Raw genomic sequence first — 14646 nt, forward strand, 5'->3', positions numbered from 1 at the left:
AGTTTGTTAATCTTCACTGTCAAAAGCACATGTCATCAAAAACGGTTACATGTGCTTCTGAAAACTATATAATGGACAGCATGTTGTGTATCACTGTTGAAATGTGTTTATAGTCGTCACATGCTTCACATCTGAGGTCCTTTTTGACCATAAAGTCCATGAAGACACAACCTCACTAAAACCCGATACCATATTATAAGGAAAATTGGGTTTGACTGACTCAAGTCATATTTGCGGTGCTTCTTGAAGGCATGAAACCAAGTGCAAATGGTTTTAATATCTTGACCACTTCCCACATATGAGCTCCCCGAGGATGGGGACTTGATCTGCTTGGCTTTACAAGGAACTCCCCAACACCCTGCACTATACCTGGCCCATACTAGGCCCTTCACAATAACTACCGACTGACTTTCTCAAAGGAGATAGCCCCTCTATGCCGGGTGATTTCATGTGTCACCTTGGTGAGGCCAGGATACTCACACATTTGGTCCAACACTATTTTAGATGTTATTTTAGGTTCGGTCCCTGCCCTTGCTCAGTGGGTTATTTTTAAGTAAGATCAACATTAAAGCCAGCAGAGTCTGGGTGAAGTGGTAAAGCTCACATGTGAGTGGGCCACAGCCAATGAGATGGAGGCCTTAAGAGAAGAAAGGCTGACTTCCTCTCCGAGCGAAAGCCCTGCCAGTGGACTGGCTCTGCACTCAGCTGCGACATCGCATCTTTCCTGGGTCTCCAGCCTGCCAGCCTCCTCTGCAGGCTGTGAACTTGCCAGCTTCCATAAATGCATGAGCCAATTCTCTCTGTGTACACCTACCCCCATATCCTCTCGGTTCGGGTTCTCTGAAGAACCCTGAATGATGCCGTATCCCTCAGTCATTTACTCTTTCAAGGAGTTAGTCCATATATATATGTGCCATTTACCAAGAAGTATTTGCACCCACCAAGACCCCGCAGTCACCAACGTCAGACCAGGGACACAGCCCCAGCACTAGCTATGGATCTCAGCGTCTGCACTCTGGTGGAGGAACAGAGAACACTACCCCACCCCACCTCACCCATGATCTGCTTCTCTCATGACCCCAAGCACCTGCTGCACATTTTCCCTCCAGAGAAACAGATACTAAGAGAACTCTGAACTTGTGAAAGCCATGTTTTGATGGTGTTATGTGAGGCATAGGCTTACTACTGGGCTTTTAGGGGAAAATACTTCCCATCGTGAGGCCGAGCCACTGATAGTATCACTTCCTCTAAATATTTCCACTCTTTATGAGTGAAGCTGTGGGTGGGGAATTTTAGAGGCAAGGAAATAGTCAAAAGGTTATGACAGGTTCACTGACATGGTACCATTTGATGACTCTGTGCTAATGAGTCCTATATACGCTAAGGAAAAGATCAATGTAAAAATCCAGCACACCTGAGGCTCCAGAGGATGCTGCATCAGGATTCAGCAAAGTGGTTAGGACTCGTGGTGGCCATTTGCCGGTTGGGTGGAGGATATTTCACAGATCCTTGTGTCAAGGGGAAGTGGACAGTGAGAGTGAAAGCTTTCCTTAATGTGCCCACAATCCACACAGTTCTCTGTCCGGGGGTACCGTTTATCTTGAGGGGTCGTTTTCATTTCTTCTTTCCCTGCATTTAAGGCCCCTCTGATGTCTTTTTCCTTCTGGCTCTCCGAATTCATTCACCTTTTAGCCTCAGTTAAAACCTGTTTCTAACATGAGGCAAACTTCATGCCTCTGCTGGTAGGATTTTGTGCACGGGAGAGGGAGAAATTTGGGAGTCATTGTGCCTTCCTGCAATCACAGCCCGAGCCTTCATCTTTGGCAATGACCTAGGGCTGTCCGTTGATAGAGATGTTAAATAGATTGTCATTTGTCACAATAGGATGCTCTACAGCCGTGTGAAAATGAATTCTTGGCACCTATCTGCAGCAGCATGGGTAACCGTCAAAAACAGCTGAGCCATGGGGCCAGTTGTAGAGGAATGCGAGTGGCATGACTGCATGTGTTGAAAGTTCCAAACAGGCAAAAACATACTGCATATACACATAAACTATATATAAATTAAGATATATATAAATTGCACGAACACATATACATATATGTTCACATGAGGCCAATCTAAAAAGAAAAGTAACCGAATGTGATTAATACAAAATTTAAGACAGCATTCCTTTCAGGAGCTGGGAAGGTGGGTGGTGGGTAAACATGTATTTATTTTCTTATTTCTACTCTTTCTCAGAAGGTGTACACACATTCTATTTCTCTCTTTCTCTTTATTTAATGGTCACACTCAGGGCATATGGAAGTTCCTGGCCCGGCTGGATCCTTTAACGCACTGTGCCAGGCTGGGATCAAACCCACACCTCCACAGCGACCCAAGCTGCTGCAGTTGGATTCCTAACCCACTGTGTCACGGTGGGAATTCCTATAGATATCTCTTTGTAGTATGAAATGTTTCACATTGTTTTAAACTTTTTCTAAAGTGAACTTTACCTGGATTACTAACTCTTATTTACCACCTTCCTTGGAAAGTAGAAGTCGGGGAGTGGGGTGGGGCTTGCTTGTAGGAATTACATGGGGAGTCGCATTATAGGCCTCCTTTAACCAAAGCTTCTAATCTGAAGTGTGTGTGAAAAGGCATGTGAATGTACCAGCACCTCCACCTGTCACTGCAGAGTTACTCCTGGACCCCCAGGACTCGTCCTCAGGGCAGAACTACTTTACAGTGGAGCCTGGGGGGGTGTGTGTGTCAATTTCAAGTACTCTTACCCATCACTGTCTGGGCATTTGGAAGCCACCATGGGCACAGTGAAGCTGTTTATTTATTTATTTTTCATTTAAAAAAATATTATAGCTCCACCCATGGCATATGGAAGTTCCTAGGCCAGGGACTGAATCCAAGCCACAGCTGTGGCCAACCCTGGATCCCTGAACTCACTGCACAGGGCTGGGAATCAAACCTGCACCTCCACAGTGACCTGAGCCACTGTGCCAAGGTGGGAGCTCCTAAAGTTGTTTATTTTGATGACCAAAAAACCTGCAGCACATAAGGACCCCCTCCCCGCCTTGCCCAGGACATCCACGCCATTCCTGGCCCTGCCGTGCACATTGGGCAGGGACTGGGTGGGACAGGACACAGCTGTGCCCTTGGGAGGCAGCTGCTCTAGGGCAGATCTGCCCAGTCTTTTCTCAGTCAAGTCCCACTTGTTGGGGTTTCCATCTCAGGTGTGCTTCCAGCACAATGAGTAGTAACACACTTCTTTTCTTTAAACTGACTCACTTTTCGGGTCGTAGGGAAAGGGGGAATTCGATGGAGCTGGGATCCAAACGTACAGACTTCCAGCTATAAGATAAATAAGTATTTGGGATGTAACGGACAACATGATAAGTATAATTAACACTATGCTACATGTGAAAGTTTGAAAAAGCGTACATCTGAAGAATTCTCATCATGAGAAAAAAATTTTTTTCTATTTAATGTTGTATCTGTATGAGATGATGGCTGTTCAAATCAATTACGGTCATTATTTTATGATGTACGTGAGTTAAATCTTTATGCTGTACGTCTTAAACTTGTTCAGTGCTGATGTCAACTATATCTCAATAAAACTGGAAGAAAACAAAAACGAAAAAGGAAAATAAATAGACTCACTTTTTAAAATACTTAAAGATACGTATATTTAAAAAAAAACTTGGAGTTCCCATCGTGGCTCAGTGGTTAACGAATCCGACTATCAACCATGAGGTTGCGGGTTTGATGCCTGGCCTCGCTCAGTGGTTGCCATGAGCTGTGGTGTGGGTTGCAGACGAGGCTCGGATCTGGTGTTGCTGTGGCTGTGCCGTAGGCCAGCGGCTACAGCTCCAATTAGACCCCTAGCCAGGGAACCTCCATATGCCTCAGGTGCAGCCCTAGAAAAGACTAAAAAAAAAAAAAAAAAAAAGAACAACTTTCCTGACACTCCTGCAAATAAAAAACCAAGGCCATTGTTGTTTATAGGAGGTAATCATAAAAAATAAATGCAGGAAGACAAAACCATGCTATTCAGTTTTAGCCAGCTGCCACTGCCTCACAATGGCTCATAGCCTGAGGTTGACTTTCTCTTCGTGAAAAGGGTAAAGTAAAATGGCCACAGCTTAGAGGGTCTTTCAATCAGGCCTACATCAGAGGATCAAAAGAGTGAAATGGAAAAGCTTTCTCTATGGCAGAGTCTAGTGACTTAAGGTGATTAAATGCCACATCTGGTATCGGGTACCATATCAAATTATCACATTGTGTCCCACACTTTGGAGACTGTGCTCAAATGAGTTCTGGGGAGACAGAGAACAGGGAGAGGGGAGGGGAGCTGCAGTGAGATACAGCTTCATGGGGTGCTGCACAGGGTGCGTCCAAAGGAGCTGCCTCCGTGTTGGTACCGGGGTCCTTTCTCCAAGCAGATCTCAGAAAGGGACGAAGAGGACCCCCCTCACATGCCCTGGAGTGGATTCGGGGTGGTGGGGGGCAAGGGGGAGGAGGGGAAGAGGGAAGAGAGAAAAGCCATAAAGGGCGCATTCCCAAGCCAGCTACCACCATGGGCAAGTGGAGCTAAGCCCAGGGGGAAACTTTGAGAAAAGGTAAAAGACCTGTCTGAGAATTATTCCACTCAGGCCCAGGGGGAGCTGGGATATTTACAGTCCATTAGAGAGTTAATTCCTGGGTGTTTTCTTTGGTTTGGGCAGTTGCAGTGGCCCTGCTTGGTCTGGAGGAAGCCCTCGGGTCATGAGAGAAAGATCAGGCTGTTAGAAGTCTGCCGACCCCTTCTGCTGAGGCCTGAGGGTGTAGGTAGGACTCCAGTGCTTTAGGACATCCCTTCTCTGCTAGATACTTAAACAAATTATCACGTTTAATCTTTACCACAGCCCTTCAAGACAGCGACTGATTTCCCCTTATTTACATATAGAGGAAGAGGCACCGGAAGTTACGTCATTTGACCAGTTACACGGCCTGTGTTCGCCTGCACTTCTGCTTGCACTTTTCTGGTCTTGCTTTTTTTTTTTTTTTTCTTTTTCTTTTTTTTAATACTGAGGTGAAATTCACATGACATAAACTAGCCATACATTTAAAGAGAACAATTCAGGGACATTCAATACATTCACTAGGCTGTGACACCAACCACCTGTCTTTAGTTCCAAATCTGCCTCAACCCCCAGTGGAAACTCCATTCCCATGAAGCAGTTGGTCCCCATATTTCTCTGTGCCCAGTCCCCAACCCGCATCCTGTTTCTACGGGGTTACCTATTCTGAGAGTTTGCATAAATGGAATCACCCTTTTGCAGCCTGGTTTCTCTTACTTAGCACACTGTTTCTGAGGGTCATACATGTTGTGCATGTATCAGCACCTCATTCTTTTTGTGGCTGAGTAATAGTCCATCATATGGATATACCGGAACTCATTTATCCATGCGTCTGTTGAGGGGCATTTTAGCTCTTTCGACTTTTGGTGACTGTGAACAGTGCTGCTATGAATGCCCCATTTTCAATTCTTTGGGTCTATAATGAGGAGTGGAATTGCTGGGTCATGTGGTAATTCTGCAGTGAACTTTTCAAGACACTATCCTATCTTCTCAGAGAGCTCATACTCCTCTCCGTCCATTTAAATGTTAGGATTTCTTGAAATTCAGTCCTAAGCCATCCCCCTCTCCCTGAGTTGATATTCTCTCTCAAGGATGTTTCGTCCATATGCACGGCATCAATGAGCATGTCCGTGCTAAGGATGGCCAGGCCCCTGCTCTGACCTCTAGACCAGGATGTCAGCTGCCTGGCTGACGTTGGCCTTCAGATGTGTCCCAGGCCCTCCAAAATCACCTAGAACAGAACTCACCCTGGACCTGGTCTTCCACCAATTATTCTAGTCTCTGCGACCAGCAGGCAGCATCAACATCCATCTGGATGCCCAAACCCGGAAACGGGATCATCTCCAAGGCTTCCCCTATGGTCTCGTTTCTTGTCCTTTCTAGATGACCCCCTCACCTGTCTAATTCTGTCTCCATTGTGTCTGTACTCCCATAGATACCCTTGCTTGCCTGACTCCATCAACCTTCTAATGGGCTCCCTGTCTGTGGGTGCGGCCCGTCCCAGCCATTCTCCTCATTTTAAGGGATTCCTTAAAAATCTATTTCCGCCCACAAGACCCCAGGCTCCTCCATCAGTTTTATTTTATTTTATATTATTTTACTTTATTTTTTGCTACTTTAGGGCCACACCCTCGGCATATGGAGGTTCCCAAGCTAGGGGTCGAATCAGAGCTGCAGCCACTGGCCTGTGCCACAGCCACAACAATGCAGGGTTCAAGCTGTGTCTGCAGCCTACACCACAGGTCACGGCAAGGCTGGATCCTTAACCGACTGATCAAGGCTGGGGATCAAACCCGCATCCTCACGGATCCTGGTCAGGTTTGTTAAGTGCTGAGCCATGAAGGGAACTCCTAACACCAATTTTAGAGTCAGCAGCATCTTTCAGCTGCCTCTTTTTCTGGGCTCCTCTGGAGCCACTCCTCTCTTCTCTCCAGCCACACGGGCCTTACTTTAGCCAGACAACTTGGGTCTCGGGCCACAGGGTATGCCCTAAGCTGTTCCTCACACCTGGCACTCGCCAGCCCTTCGCCTTGTGCCCTCCTACCCTTTTTCCGATTCTGATGGCCACTGTCCTTATGGAAACCTCCCTGACTCCCAGACGGAAAGGATTCCCCCAAACCTGCTCTGGTCTTCATCACATTTGTGTCATTATTAATTGTCTGCCTCTCCCGGGGGCTGCCAGCTTTGGGGCAGGGGTGGGGGGGACATTAGTTTTGTTCCTTCTTACATAAGTTTTTTTTTTTTTTTGTCTTTTTGCTATTTCTTGGGCCGCTCCTGTGGCATATGGAGGTTCCCAGGCTAGGGGTCTAATCGGAGCTGTAGCCGCCGGCCTACGCCAGAGCCACAGCAACACGGGATCTGAGCCACATCTGCAACCTACACCACAGCTCACAGCAACGCCGGATCCCTAACCCACTGAGCAAGGGCAGGGACCGAACCCGCAACCTCATGGTTCCTAGTCGGATTCGTTAACCACTGCGCCACGACGGGAACTCCATAAGTTTTGACTTAAAAGTGGCCGCCAGGGAGTTCCCATTGTGGCTCAGTGGTTAATGAACCTGACTAGTGTCCATGAAGACTTGGGTTCAATCCGTGGCCTCACTCAGTGGGTTACGGATCCGGCATTGCCGCGAGCTGTGGTGTAGGTCCCAGACGTGGCTGGGATCCTACATTGCTGTGGGTCTGGCGTAGGCCGGCGGCTACAGCTCCAATTCAACCCCTAGCCTGGGAATCTCCATATGCAGCAGGTGCGGCCCTAAAAAGCCAAAAAAAAAAAAAGTGGCTGCCATACCATGAATACCCACTAGATAATTTTTCAGTAATTTAATGAACTAATTAAGGAATAACAGTGGGTCTCTAACATGAAACTGATTTCACATCCTGCCCTTTGCATGGCTCCCCCTGCTCCATTCTTAGAACAGGAACATCCTTGAAAATAAACAAACTTGGGAGGAAACAGAAACAGGGAGGAAAACCGCTTGGCTGGTTCCCAGGGTTCTGTCATGAGGAGTGTTCTTCACACCCACCTCTGGGTGGGAAACCAGCTTCTGGGGGAAAGACGGGCTCTCCAGGCAGGAGGGGAAAAGCCCGGAGCCGCTGCCCTCCCCTCTTGTCTCTAGCATGGGGACTAGACCGCTCACCCATCTCCAGGCAGCTCTGGACAGTGTCGAACCCTTTTCGATGGGCTTTCCCCCTTTAAAGTGGTATGTGCTCTTCATTTTGAAGCTACTTCAGCAAGATAAAAAGGTTGCCTCAAGTCCTTTACAGAAGAAAGGCAACCGAATGAATCAACAAACCAAATGAACTAATAAACATAAAGAAAAGTAAGGATGGAGCTGTTGGGCCTGCCTGGTGTGGTCACGCAGGATAACCTGTCCCCAACCCTTGGGGTACCAAGGAGCCACTCTGCAGAGCCTGCACCACACACACACACACACACACACACACGGAATCCTGCTCTCAGCCCCCCTTTCTTGCCCCTCAGTCACTCCCTCCTTCCCGGGGAGGCTGAAAAGGACATTATAAATGACTCTACTCCACCGCAAACTCTAAGTGGCAGCCCACACTCTGAAGTGCTGAAACAATTCAGGAAAAGAAAAGCTGGGGCCTTCCAGGTAAGCTCTCTGAGGCGGTAGGAAGTGGGGGGAGCCGCCAGCGTCACACACCAGGAAGCGCTACCAGGAAGACGCATCAGGGAAGCAGCATCAGGGAGGTTCGAGGCGCCTTGAAGCCACTGCCTCCGAGTCAACTTGAAGGGATCTGGAGTCACTCTTCCCTCCTCTGGGGCGTGCTGCGTCCCTCCCAGCTGCACATAAGGGTGTTCACAGCCGGTGGTGGGGACACTGCCAGCTGTCTGACACCGACTCAGGAAGCAGAGTCTGAGTGCGCCCCGCCCCGCCCTCAGGCCCGGCAAGTGTCTGAGAACTCACCCCGGGCCGAACCGCGGCGGGATCATCTGGTGGCCCTGGTGTCCTTGCCCTCCCTCCAGGCAGGCCCGCGGGAGGTGGCAGCCCAGTCCTGCTTCATGACTGTGCTGCTCTCGTGCTCCAGTTTTCAAAGGCAGCTCCGAGCATTTGCCCACCGAGCAACCGCACACGTAGGCTCAGAGCGGTGAGAGTGTGTTTCCCTTCCGGTTACTGTGAAGTGCTGTTGTCTCAGTTCATTTCCTCCCTGTGTGGCTTCGTCTTCTTCTTCTTCTTCTTTTTTTTTTTAAACCTCTGTCAGACCTCCTGATACACTGAGGGCAGAGTGATGCTCAGGCACAGGTAAGCCATCTGCTTCTTACAGGTACCGTTGGAGAAAGAGAGGTGATCTTAAAGTTATTCTTGCCATGAAGTTCTGTGGGCTGGACTTTCTAAGTGGCACAAGCACCTTTCCAGGCTGCATGGAGGCAAACATGAGGCTATTTAAGATCAGTCAATTTAGGATTTTGTGGTGTGATGAGCTCAATATATGTTCTAGAGAGCTCGACTATAAATGCACACCAAACATCCTTTCATTTGACAAGTGTTTACGTAGCCTGCACACCGTGATAGGCAGCCAAACAGATCATTCCTATTCGCAGTGTGCTATAAAAGCCTAATTTGATTATGCGAAAGTGAATGTGAAAGTATTTAGCCCCCAACCCCTGTCTTCCAGCTGCGCATCTGAATAGCTGATGTGCTCTGAGACTGACCACCTGTGTTAGAAATATGGCCCAACTCTTTAAACACTTTGGATCTTCTTGGGCCTCAGCTTCCTTGTCTGTAAAATGGGAATAAAGGACTGCTGTTGAGAAAGGATTAAGTCAGCATGCATAGAGCACTCCAAGGGTACCTGGCACAGTGAATAAGTAAACAGTATATGAGTGTCTACTATTATTATTGCTGGCAAATTACATAAGTTCAGTCCTTTGCTTTTTTTCCATTTTGCCCATCTGCCCACCCCTTGCTGGTACCTAGGAAATGACGCAGGAGCATAGAGGATTGAGGAGAGGCGGATGGTCTGAATAACGGATACTCCAAAAAGAGTCAGTGGTGCCTGATGTTTCTGCTCCATCACTGATACAGGCAAGGTAGTTTTTGGCCCTCTCCTCATCTTTTACACTCTGCTTGTGCTGTATGTTGCACTCTTGCAATTTCTGTTTGGGTGTTGTTTTTTTTAATTTCCTATAATACTTCTCTGAAACTCAGATCCATGTCTTGTTTGTTTGTTTATCTTTTCTCTTTTTAGGGCCACACCCGCAGCATATGGAGGTTCCCAGGCTAGGGGTCCAAATGGAGCTGTAGCCGCTGGCCCATGCCAAGCGGTTTTCCTCCCTGTTTCTGTTTCCTCCCAAGTTTGTTTATTTTCAAGGACATTCCTGTTCTAAGAATGGAGCAGAGGGGAGCCGTGCAAAGGGCAGGATGTGAAATCAGTTTCATGTTAGAGACCCACTGTTATTCCTTAATTAGTTCATTACGTATTGAAAAATTATCTAGTGGGTATTCACGGTGTGGCAGCCACTTTTTTTTTTTTTTTGTCTTTTTTAGGGCCACACACACCTTCTGCATACAGAGGTTCCCAGGCTAGGGATCCATTCATAGCTGTCGCTGCCAGCCTACACCAGACCCAGAGCAACGCCAGATCCGAGCCTCTTCTGCGACCTACACACACCACAGCTCGTGGCAACGCCAGGTGCTTAGCCCACTGAGTGAGGCCAGGGATTGAACCCGAGTCCTCATGGATGCCAGTCGGGTTCGTTAGCCACTGATCCACGATGGGAACTCCCATGTCATTTATATTTAAATGTTGAGCTGGCCTGAATCATGCTAAGGAATACTCTTCCCACAAGCAGATTCTCCCTTTTAAACACAGAAACAGTTCAACACTTTGTGCAACTGGGACTTACAAATACATCAACAATAAGAGCATCCATATTCATCCTTGCACGCAGACATAGGTAGCAATATCCATGGTGCAAGTATCGGGAAGGTCCTCCGTATTTTCCTTCCCTCTCCTTCTGAAAAACTTGAGTACATGCTGTATATCAGGAACGGTTTCAGATTTGAGGTAGAATTATTCTAAACTTTTATTTTACAGTGCAGAGTATTCATAATAAGTCAATAGAGGTAGAGAAGTATAGACAGTAATTTTTTTTTTTTTTTCAAAATGCCCCTCTATGCAGTTCCCATATCAATAAAATACCACATCAGCCAAATATGATTTTCTTCATTAGATGTTTAGGCAGTACAAATTTAAATACTAAATTTTGGAAAACATGCTTCACAGTTATATAGTACAACTTGAAGATTAATGCCATCAAGTTGTTTCGAGTCAACGACAACCTAGATATACTCAAAAAAGCTAACTAAGCCTGAGCTTCTTTTAAAGAAAGTACTTGAGTTTGGCCACTTGATTATCCTTAACTCTGTTATTTCATCTGCATCCTCATGACTCCTTTTCCCACTTTGAGGTGACTGGACCTCCCACTGCGGAGTTCCTCAGAATGGAAAGAGGATGCATCTGTCACGGCAAACGAAGGAGCTCAGATTTTGTCCAAAAACAGATAATCTGATCTGTTTAGAAAAACAAGTTAAATATTTTTCCCACTTGGAAAGATGGAAGTTTTCTATGTCTGTTTTCCTACTTACAGTCTTAGATTTTCTTCTTCTTCTTCTTTTTTTTTTTTTTTTTGGTTTGTTTCCTTCTTTTTGATTAGTGGCAGGTTATGCCACATGTCAAAATTTTGAGAGACCACAGACAGTTCTGCCCAGAAACAAACAAGTATAATTCCTAATCACCAAATCCAATGAAGGCCATGTTTACATTTTCATCTTTATTTATACAGTTTTCTGGACGGCTTTAATTAGCTGCCTCATGCCATCTCAGCTGGCTGGAATCTCAGCACCATGGAGGGGTTTGTAACTACCTGTTAAGCAGTAGCCAACCTCCAAGCAACTGTTTTGAATCTGTCATGGATGTTTGGTCCAAGGAGGGACTGTTCTATGGAGTGGAGGCTAAGGGATGAAGGCAAAGGAAGTGAAGAGAATTTGAGAAGATAAAAAAGCTTAAACAATCTACGGTCCAGGGGTGTGGGTGTGTGTGTGTGTGTGCATGTGTGTTTACAATTCCATTTGTTTGACTCATTTCCCTCCATGATTGAAGACAATATTAGCCACATGGAATCAGCTGCCCACGAAGGAATTTAAATGAATATGCTCATGGGCTGGTTTGGCACATTTTAAGAGCAGAGCTGTGAGTATTATAACGTATGTCTCCTCCCTTCTGGGGAATGGGAATCATCTTGTGGTTTTCATCTTTCAGATGAAGAAATCAGAGGTCCTAAAGATCCAGCTCGTTTGTCCACAGCAATAACTAGTATGGACCTGCAAACTCCTCTGAGATTTCTTGCACATTTATTTCTGATGCATCAGTTCACAGGACACAAGGCCTGCCTTCAAGCAACTCATAGCTTAGTGGGAGATTGTCCAGCGAGATCAGCCTTCCTATTAATTGGTTCACTGGTGATAGTAAAAGCATTTAGAGAACAAGGGCTACGATATTAAAAAAGAATGAAAATCAGCTCCTTCCCTAAGAGAAATTATAAATGACAAAATGAACCCTATTTTAACATTCCTCTTTTGTTCTCTTGATGCTTACAACCCTCCTTCTCTCTCTTGTGACAGGACATCTTTGACTTCTGTTTCTTCTCCTTTCCAGGTCCTTCAGCCAAGTCCTGGAGTGTCACACTCCTACACTACCAGAACCTCGTAGAAAGCTATCCGAGCACCATGCTCAGGCTGATTTCCTTGTTCTTGGTCTTCCGGGGGTGTCCCCCCATGTCCAGCCATCAGTGGAAGTTCAATCTACTTTCTCTCATGCTTCAGAGCTACTCAAATTCACGGGGGAAAGTTAACAAAGGCCAAATTGTTTTCTGGCAAATTCTTACCCCCAAACCTCAATGGAGGCCCTTCTGCTGCTCAGGAATCTTCTTACTCAACTCCTCCTGACTCTCTGTCACGGCTTCTTTCTAACCTTTCCTCACTCGGCAGAAGCTCTGAGCCCAGCCCTCACTTCTTGCTGTGCTGAGTGGGGTAAGACGCCAATGAGAGCTCTTTCAGCATCCCTCACAACCTCTGCAGAATTTCCCTGTTTCATCCACCCCACTCCTCATTCCCCACTCATTGTTCAATTCCTTGAATTATAGCTCCAAGCGTTATCACTGGATTAATAAAAACAGTGATAGCTATCACTTTTGGATGTTTATCATGAGAAGGAAAATGACATTTTCACAGATGAAACCATTCTTCTCGCTCCCAGAACAGCTGTTTGAAGAAACATGGGTACCAAGAAGAGCAAAAGGAAGAGAGACCGAATTCTTTGTAAGAGAGAACTGATGACAGACATAAAAGATTCGGATTTACTGGAGGCATAATAAGTATCTGGTGAACACCAGGCACTGATTTATCTGTTACCTGTATCCTGTTCACCTATCCCTCTACTGGGTGATAACCATCTTTGAGATCCCCCAAAATGATTAGGAAAATCTTGTTCATGTTGATTTGGCCAAAAAATTTAAAAATAGACAACTGATACATTTATAGTGTAAAAAACTAACATGGCAGGTAAAACTAAAGTGTTTCCCAACCATCAGCTGTAATTTCAGTTCCCTCCTCTGCTTTGCTCATGGGGAACCCCTGCTGTCTGTTTGATAGGTGTTCTTCCAAGACCTATTCTAGGCATTTAGATGAATATTTGTAATCTCTGTCAATCTGCAATGTGCACCTGTGCAACCTCACCCTTGAGCGTGCTTGTGCGCGCAGAGAACACAAGACGGGAACCATTGCGTTACACTCAGTTTCTGGGGGGACCGTATAAACTGCTGCTCTGGTTTCCCACGACATGGGAATTTGAAAACAACATCTTATTCCTGAGAATATAAAAAAATCAGACCACGGTGCTTCTTCTGACAGGTGAAGAGACCGGACATCTCCGTCTATTCGACTTCCTGAATATACAAAAATGTGGATTTAACCTCCAACTGGTTTACCTCTGAGTAGAGATTCCCAGATCAAGTACCCAAAGTCCATTATTAGTCATTTGATAAAATGCTTTCTTTTCCCTGTTGCCTATACAATCAATCACTTGACTACAAAATCAAGTCCGATCATGCCTCTCCCGAGGTGGGTCTGCTGACCGCACACTGACCCAGTCCCAGGGAGGGACTGCCAAGTGTTATAACATTTATAGCTATGTTTTTCTCTACAGGGGCTGGTACTGTATCTTTCCTTTTCCTTGAACATTTCCTCTTGCTAATTCTCAGAGCAGCCTCCACTTCATAACCCCATAGTGAGAGGCTCCTACTCTAAAGATTTAGAATTTTTAAAAAGTGATTCCTGGCACTTAAAACCCCTGTCTGTTCTTTCCCTTTATAGTTTTTAGATAATTATTTCACTCTAGGACAACAGAAATTTAAAAGGAAGCCCAGCTTATCCCTCTTCTATTTTCACCACAACTTTTCAGACTACATCCAGCAAAAGCCTTGCGTCCACGGGCTCAGGGAAAGCCTAAGACGCGGTGCCCTGATTCTAGTCGTCCTTCTTACTCGGGTTCCTTCCCTCTTCCTCCTTTTGCGCCCAGCTTTCCTGAAAGAGCTGTCGACACTCCGTGCCTTCACTTCCACACCTTCCGTTCCCTTTGTTCCCTTTTCCTCACTGCATTCCTTCCATCCTGATCTCCGGCCCCCACCCCCAGCTCTGCAGGCAGCAGTCCCTGTTAATGTCACACAGGGCATTCTATTATTTATTATTATTATTTTTTGTCTTTTTGCCATTTCTTGGGCCGCTTCCGCGGCATATGGAGGTTCCCAGGCTAGGGGTCTAATCGGAACTGTAGCCACAGCAATGCGGGATCCGAGCCACATCTTCAACCTACACCACAGCTCACGGCAACGCCGAACCCTTAATCCACTGAGCAAGGGCAGGGACCGAACGCGAAACCTCATGGTTCCTAGTCGGATTCGTTAACCACCGCGCCACGACGGGAACTCCACACGGGGCATCCTAGACGGTAA

At 46.3% G+C, this 14646-nt stretch overlaps 1 protein-coding gene and 1 long non-coding RNA gene across 6 annotated transcripts in view; one reads left to right on the top strand and one right to left on the bottom strand.

Moving 5' to 3' along the window:
- Nucleotides 1–14646, top strand: part of LOC146401174 (uncharacterized) — a 1049691-nt gene that overhangs the window by 178240 nt on the left and 856805 nt on the right. The gene's annotated exons all lie outside the window — the stretch shown is intronic.
- The window catches only part of NEDD9 (neural precursor cell expressed, developmentally down-regulated 9), a 290141-nt gene that overhangs the window by 169243 nt on the left and 106252 nt on the right, over nt 1–14646 (bottom strand). For 2 of the 5 annotated variants that reach the window (XR_014809589.1, XM_013977425.3), the window contains exon 1: nt 8543–8692. The exons of the other annotated variants lie outside the window; for them this stretch is intronic. The gene's annotated coding sequence lies outside the window, so the exon portion shown is untranslated. Of the gene's footprint in view, nt 1–8542; nt 8693–14646 lie in introns of those variants that run through there. 5 annotated transcript variants of the gene reach the window in all.

Source organism: Sus scrofa, chromosome 7 (genome assembly GCF_054392235.1).
Source record: "Sus scrofa isolate SSC_HxYL_T2T_F1_AM1 chromosome 7, Sscrofa_HxYL_maternal_Yorkshire_Landrace_v2.0, whole genome shotgun sequence".
NCBI classification, from domain to species: domain Eukaryota; kingdom Metazoa; phylum Chordata; class Mammalia; order Artiodactyla; family Suidae; genus Sus; species Sus scrofa.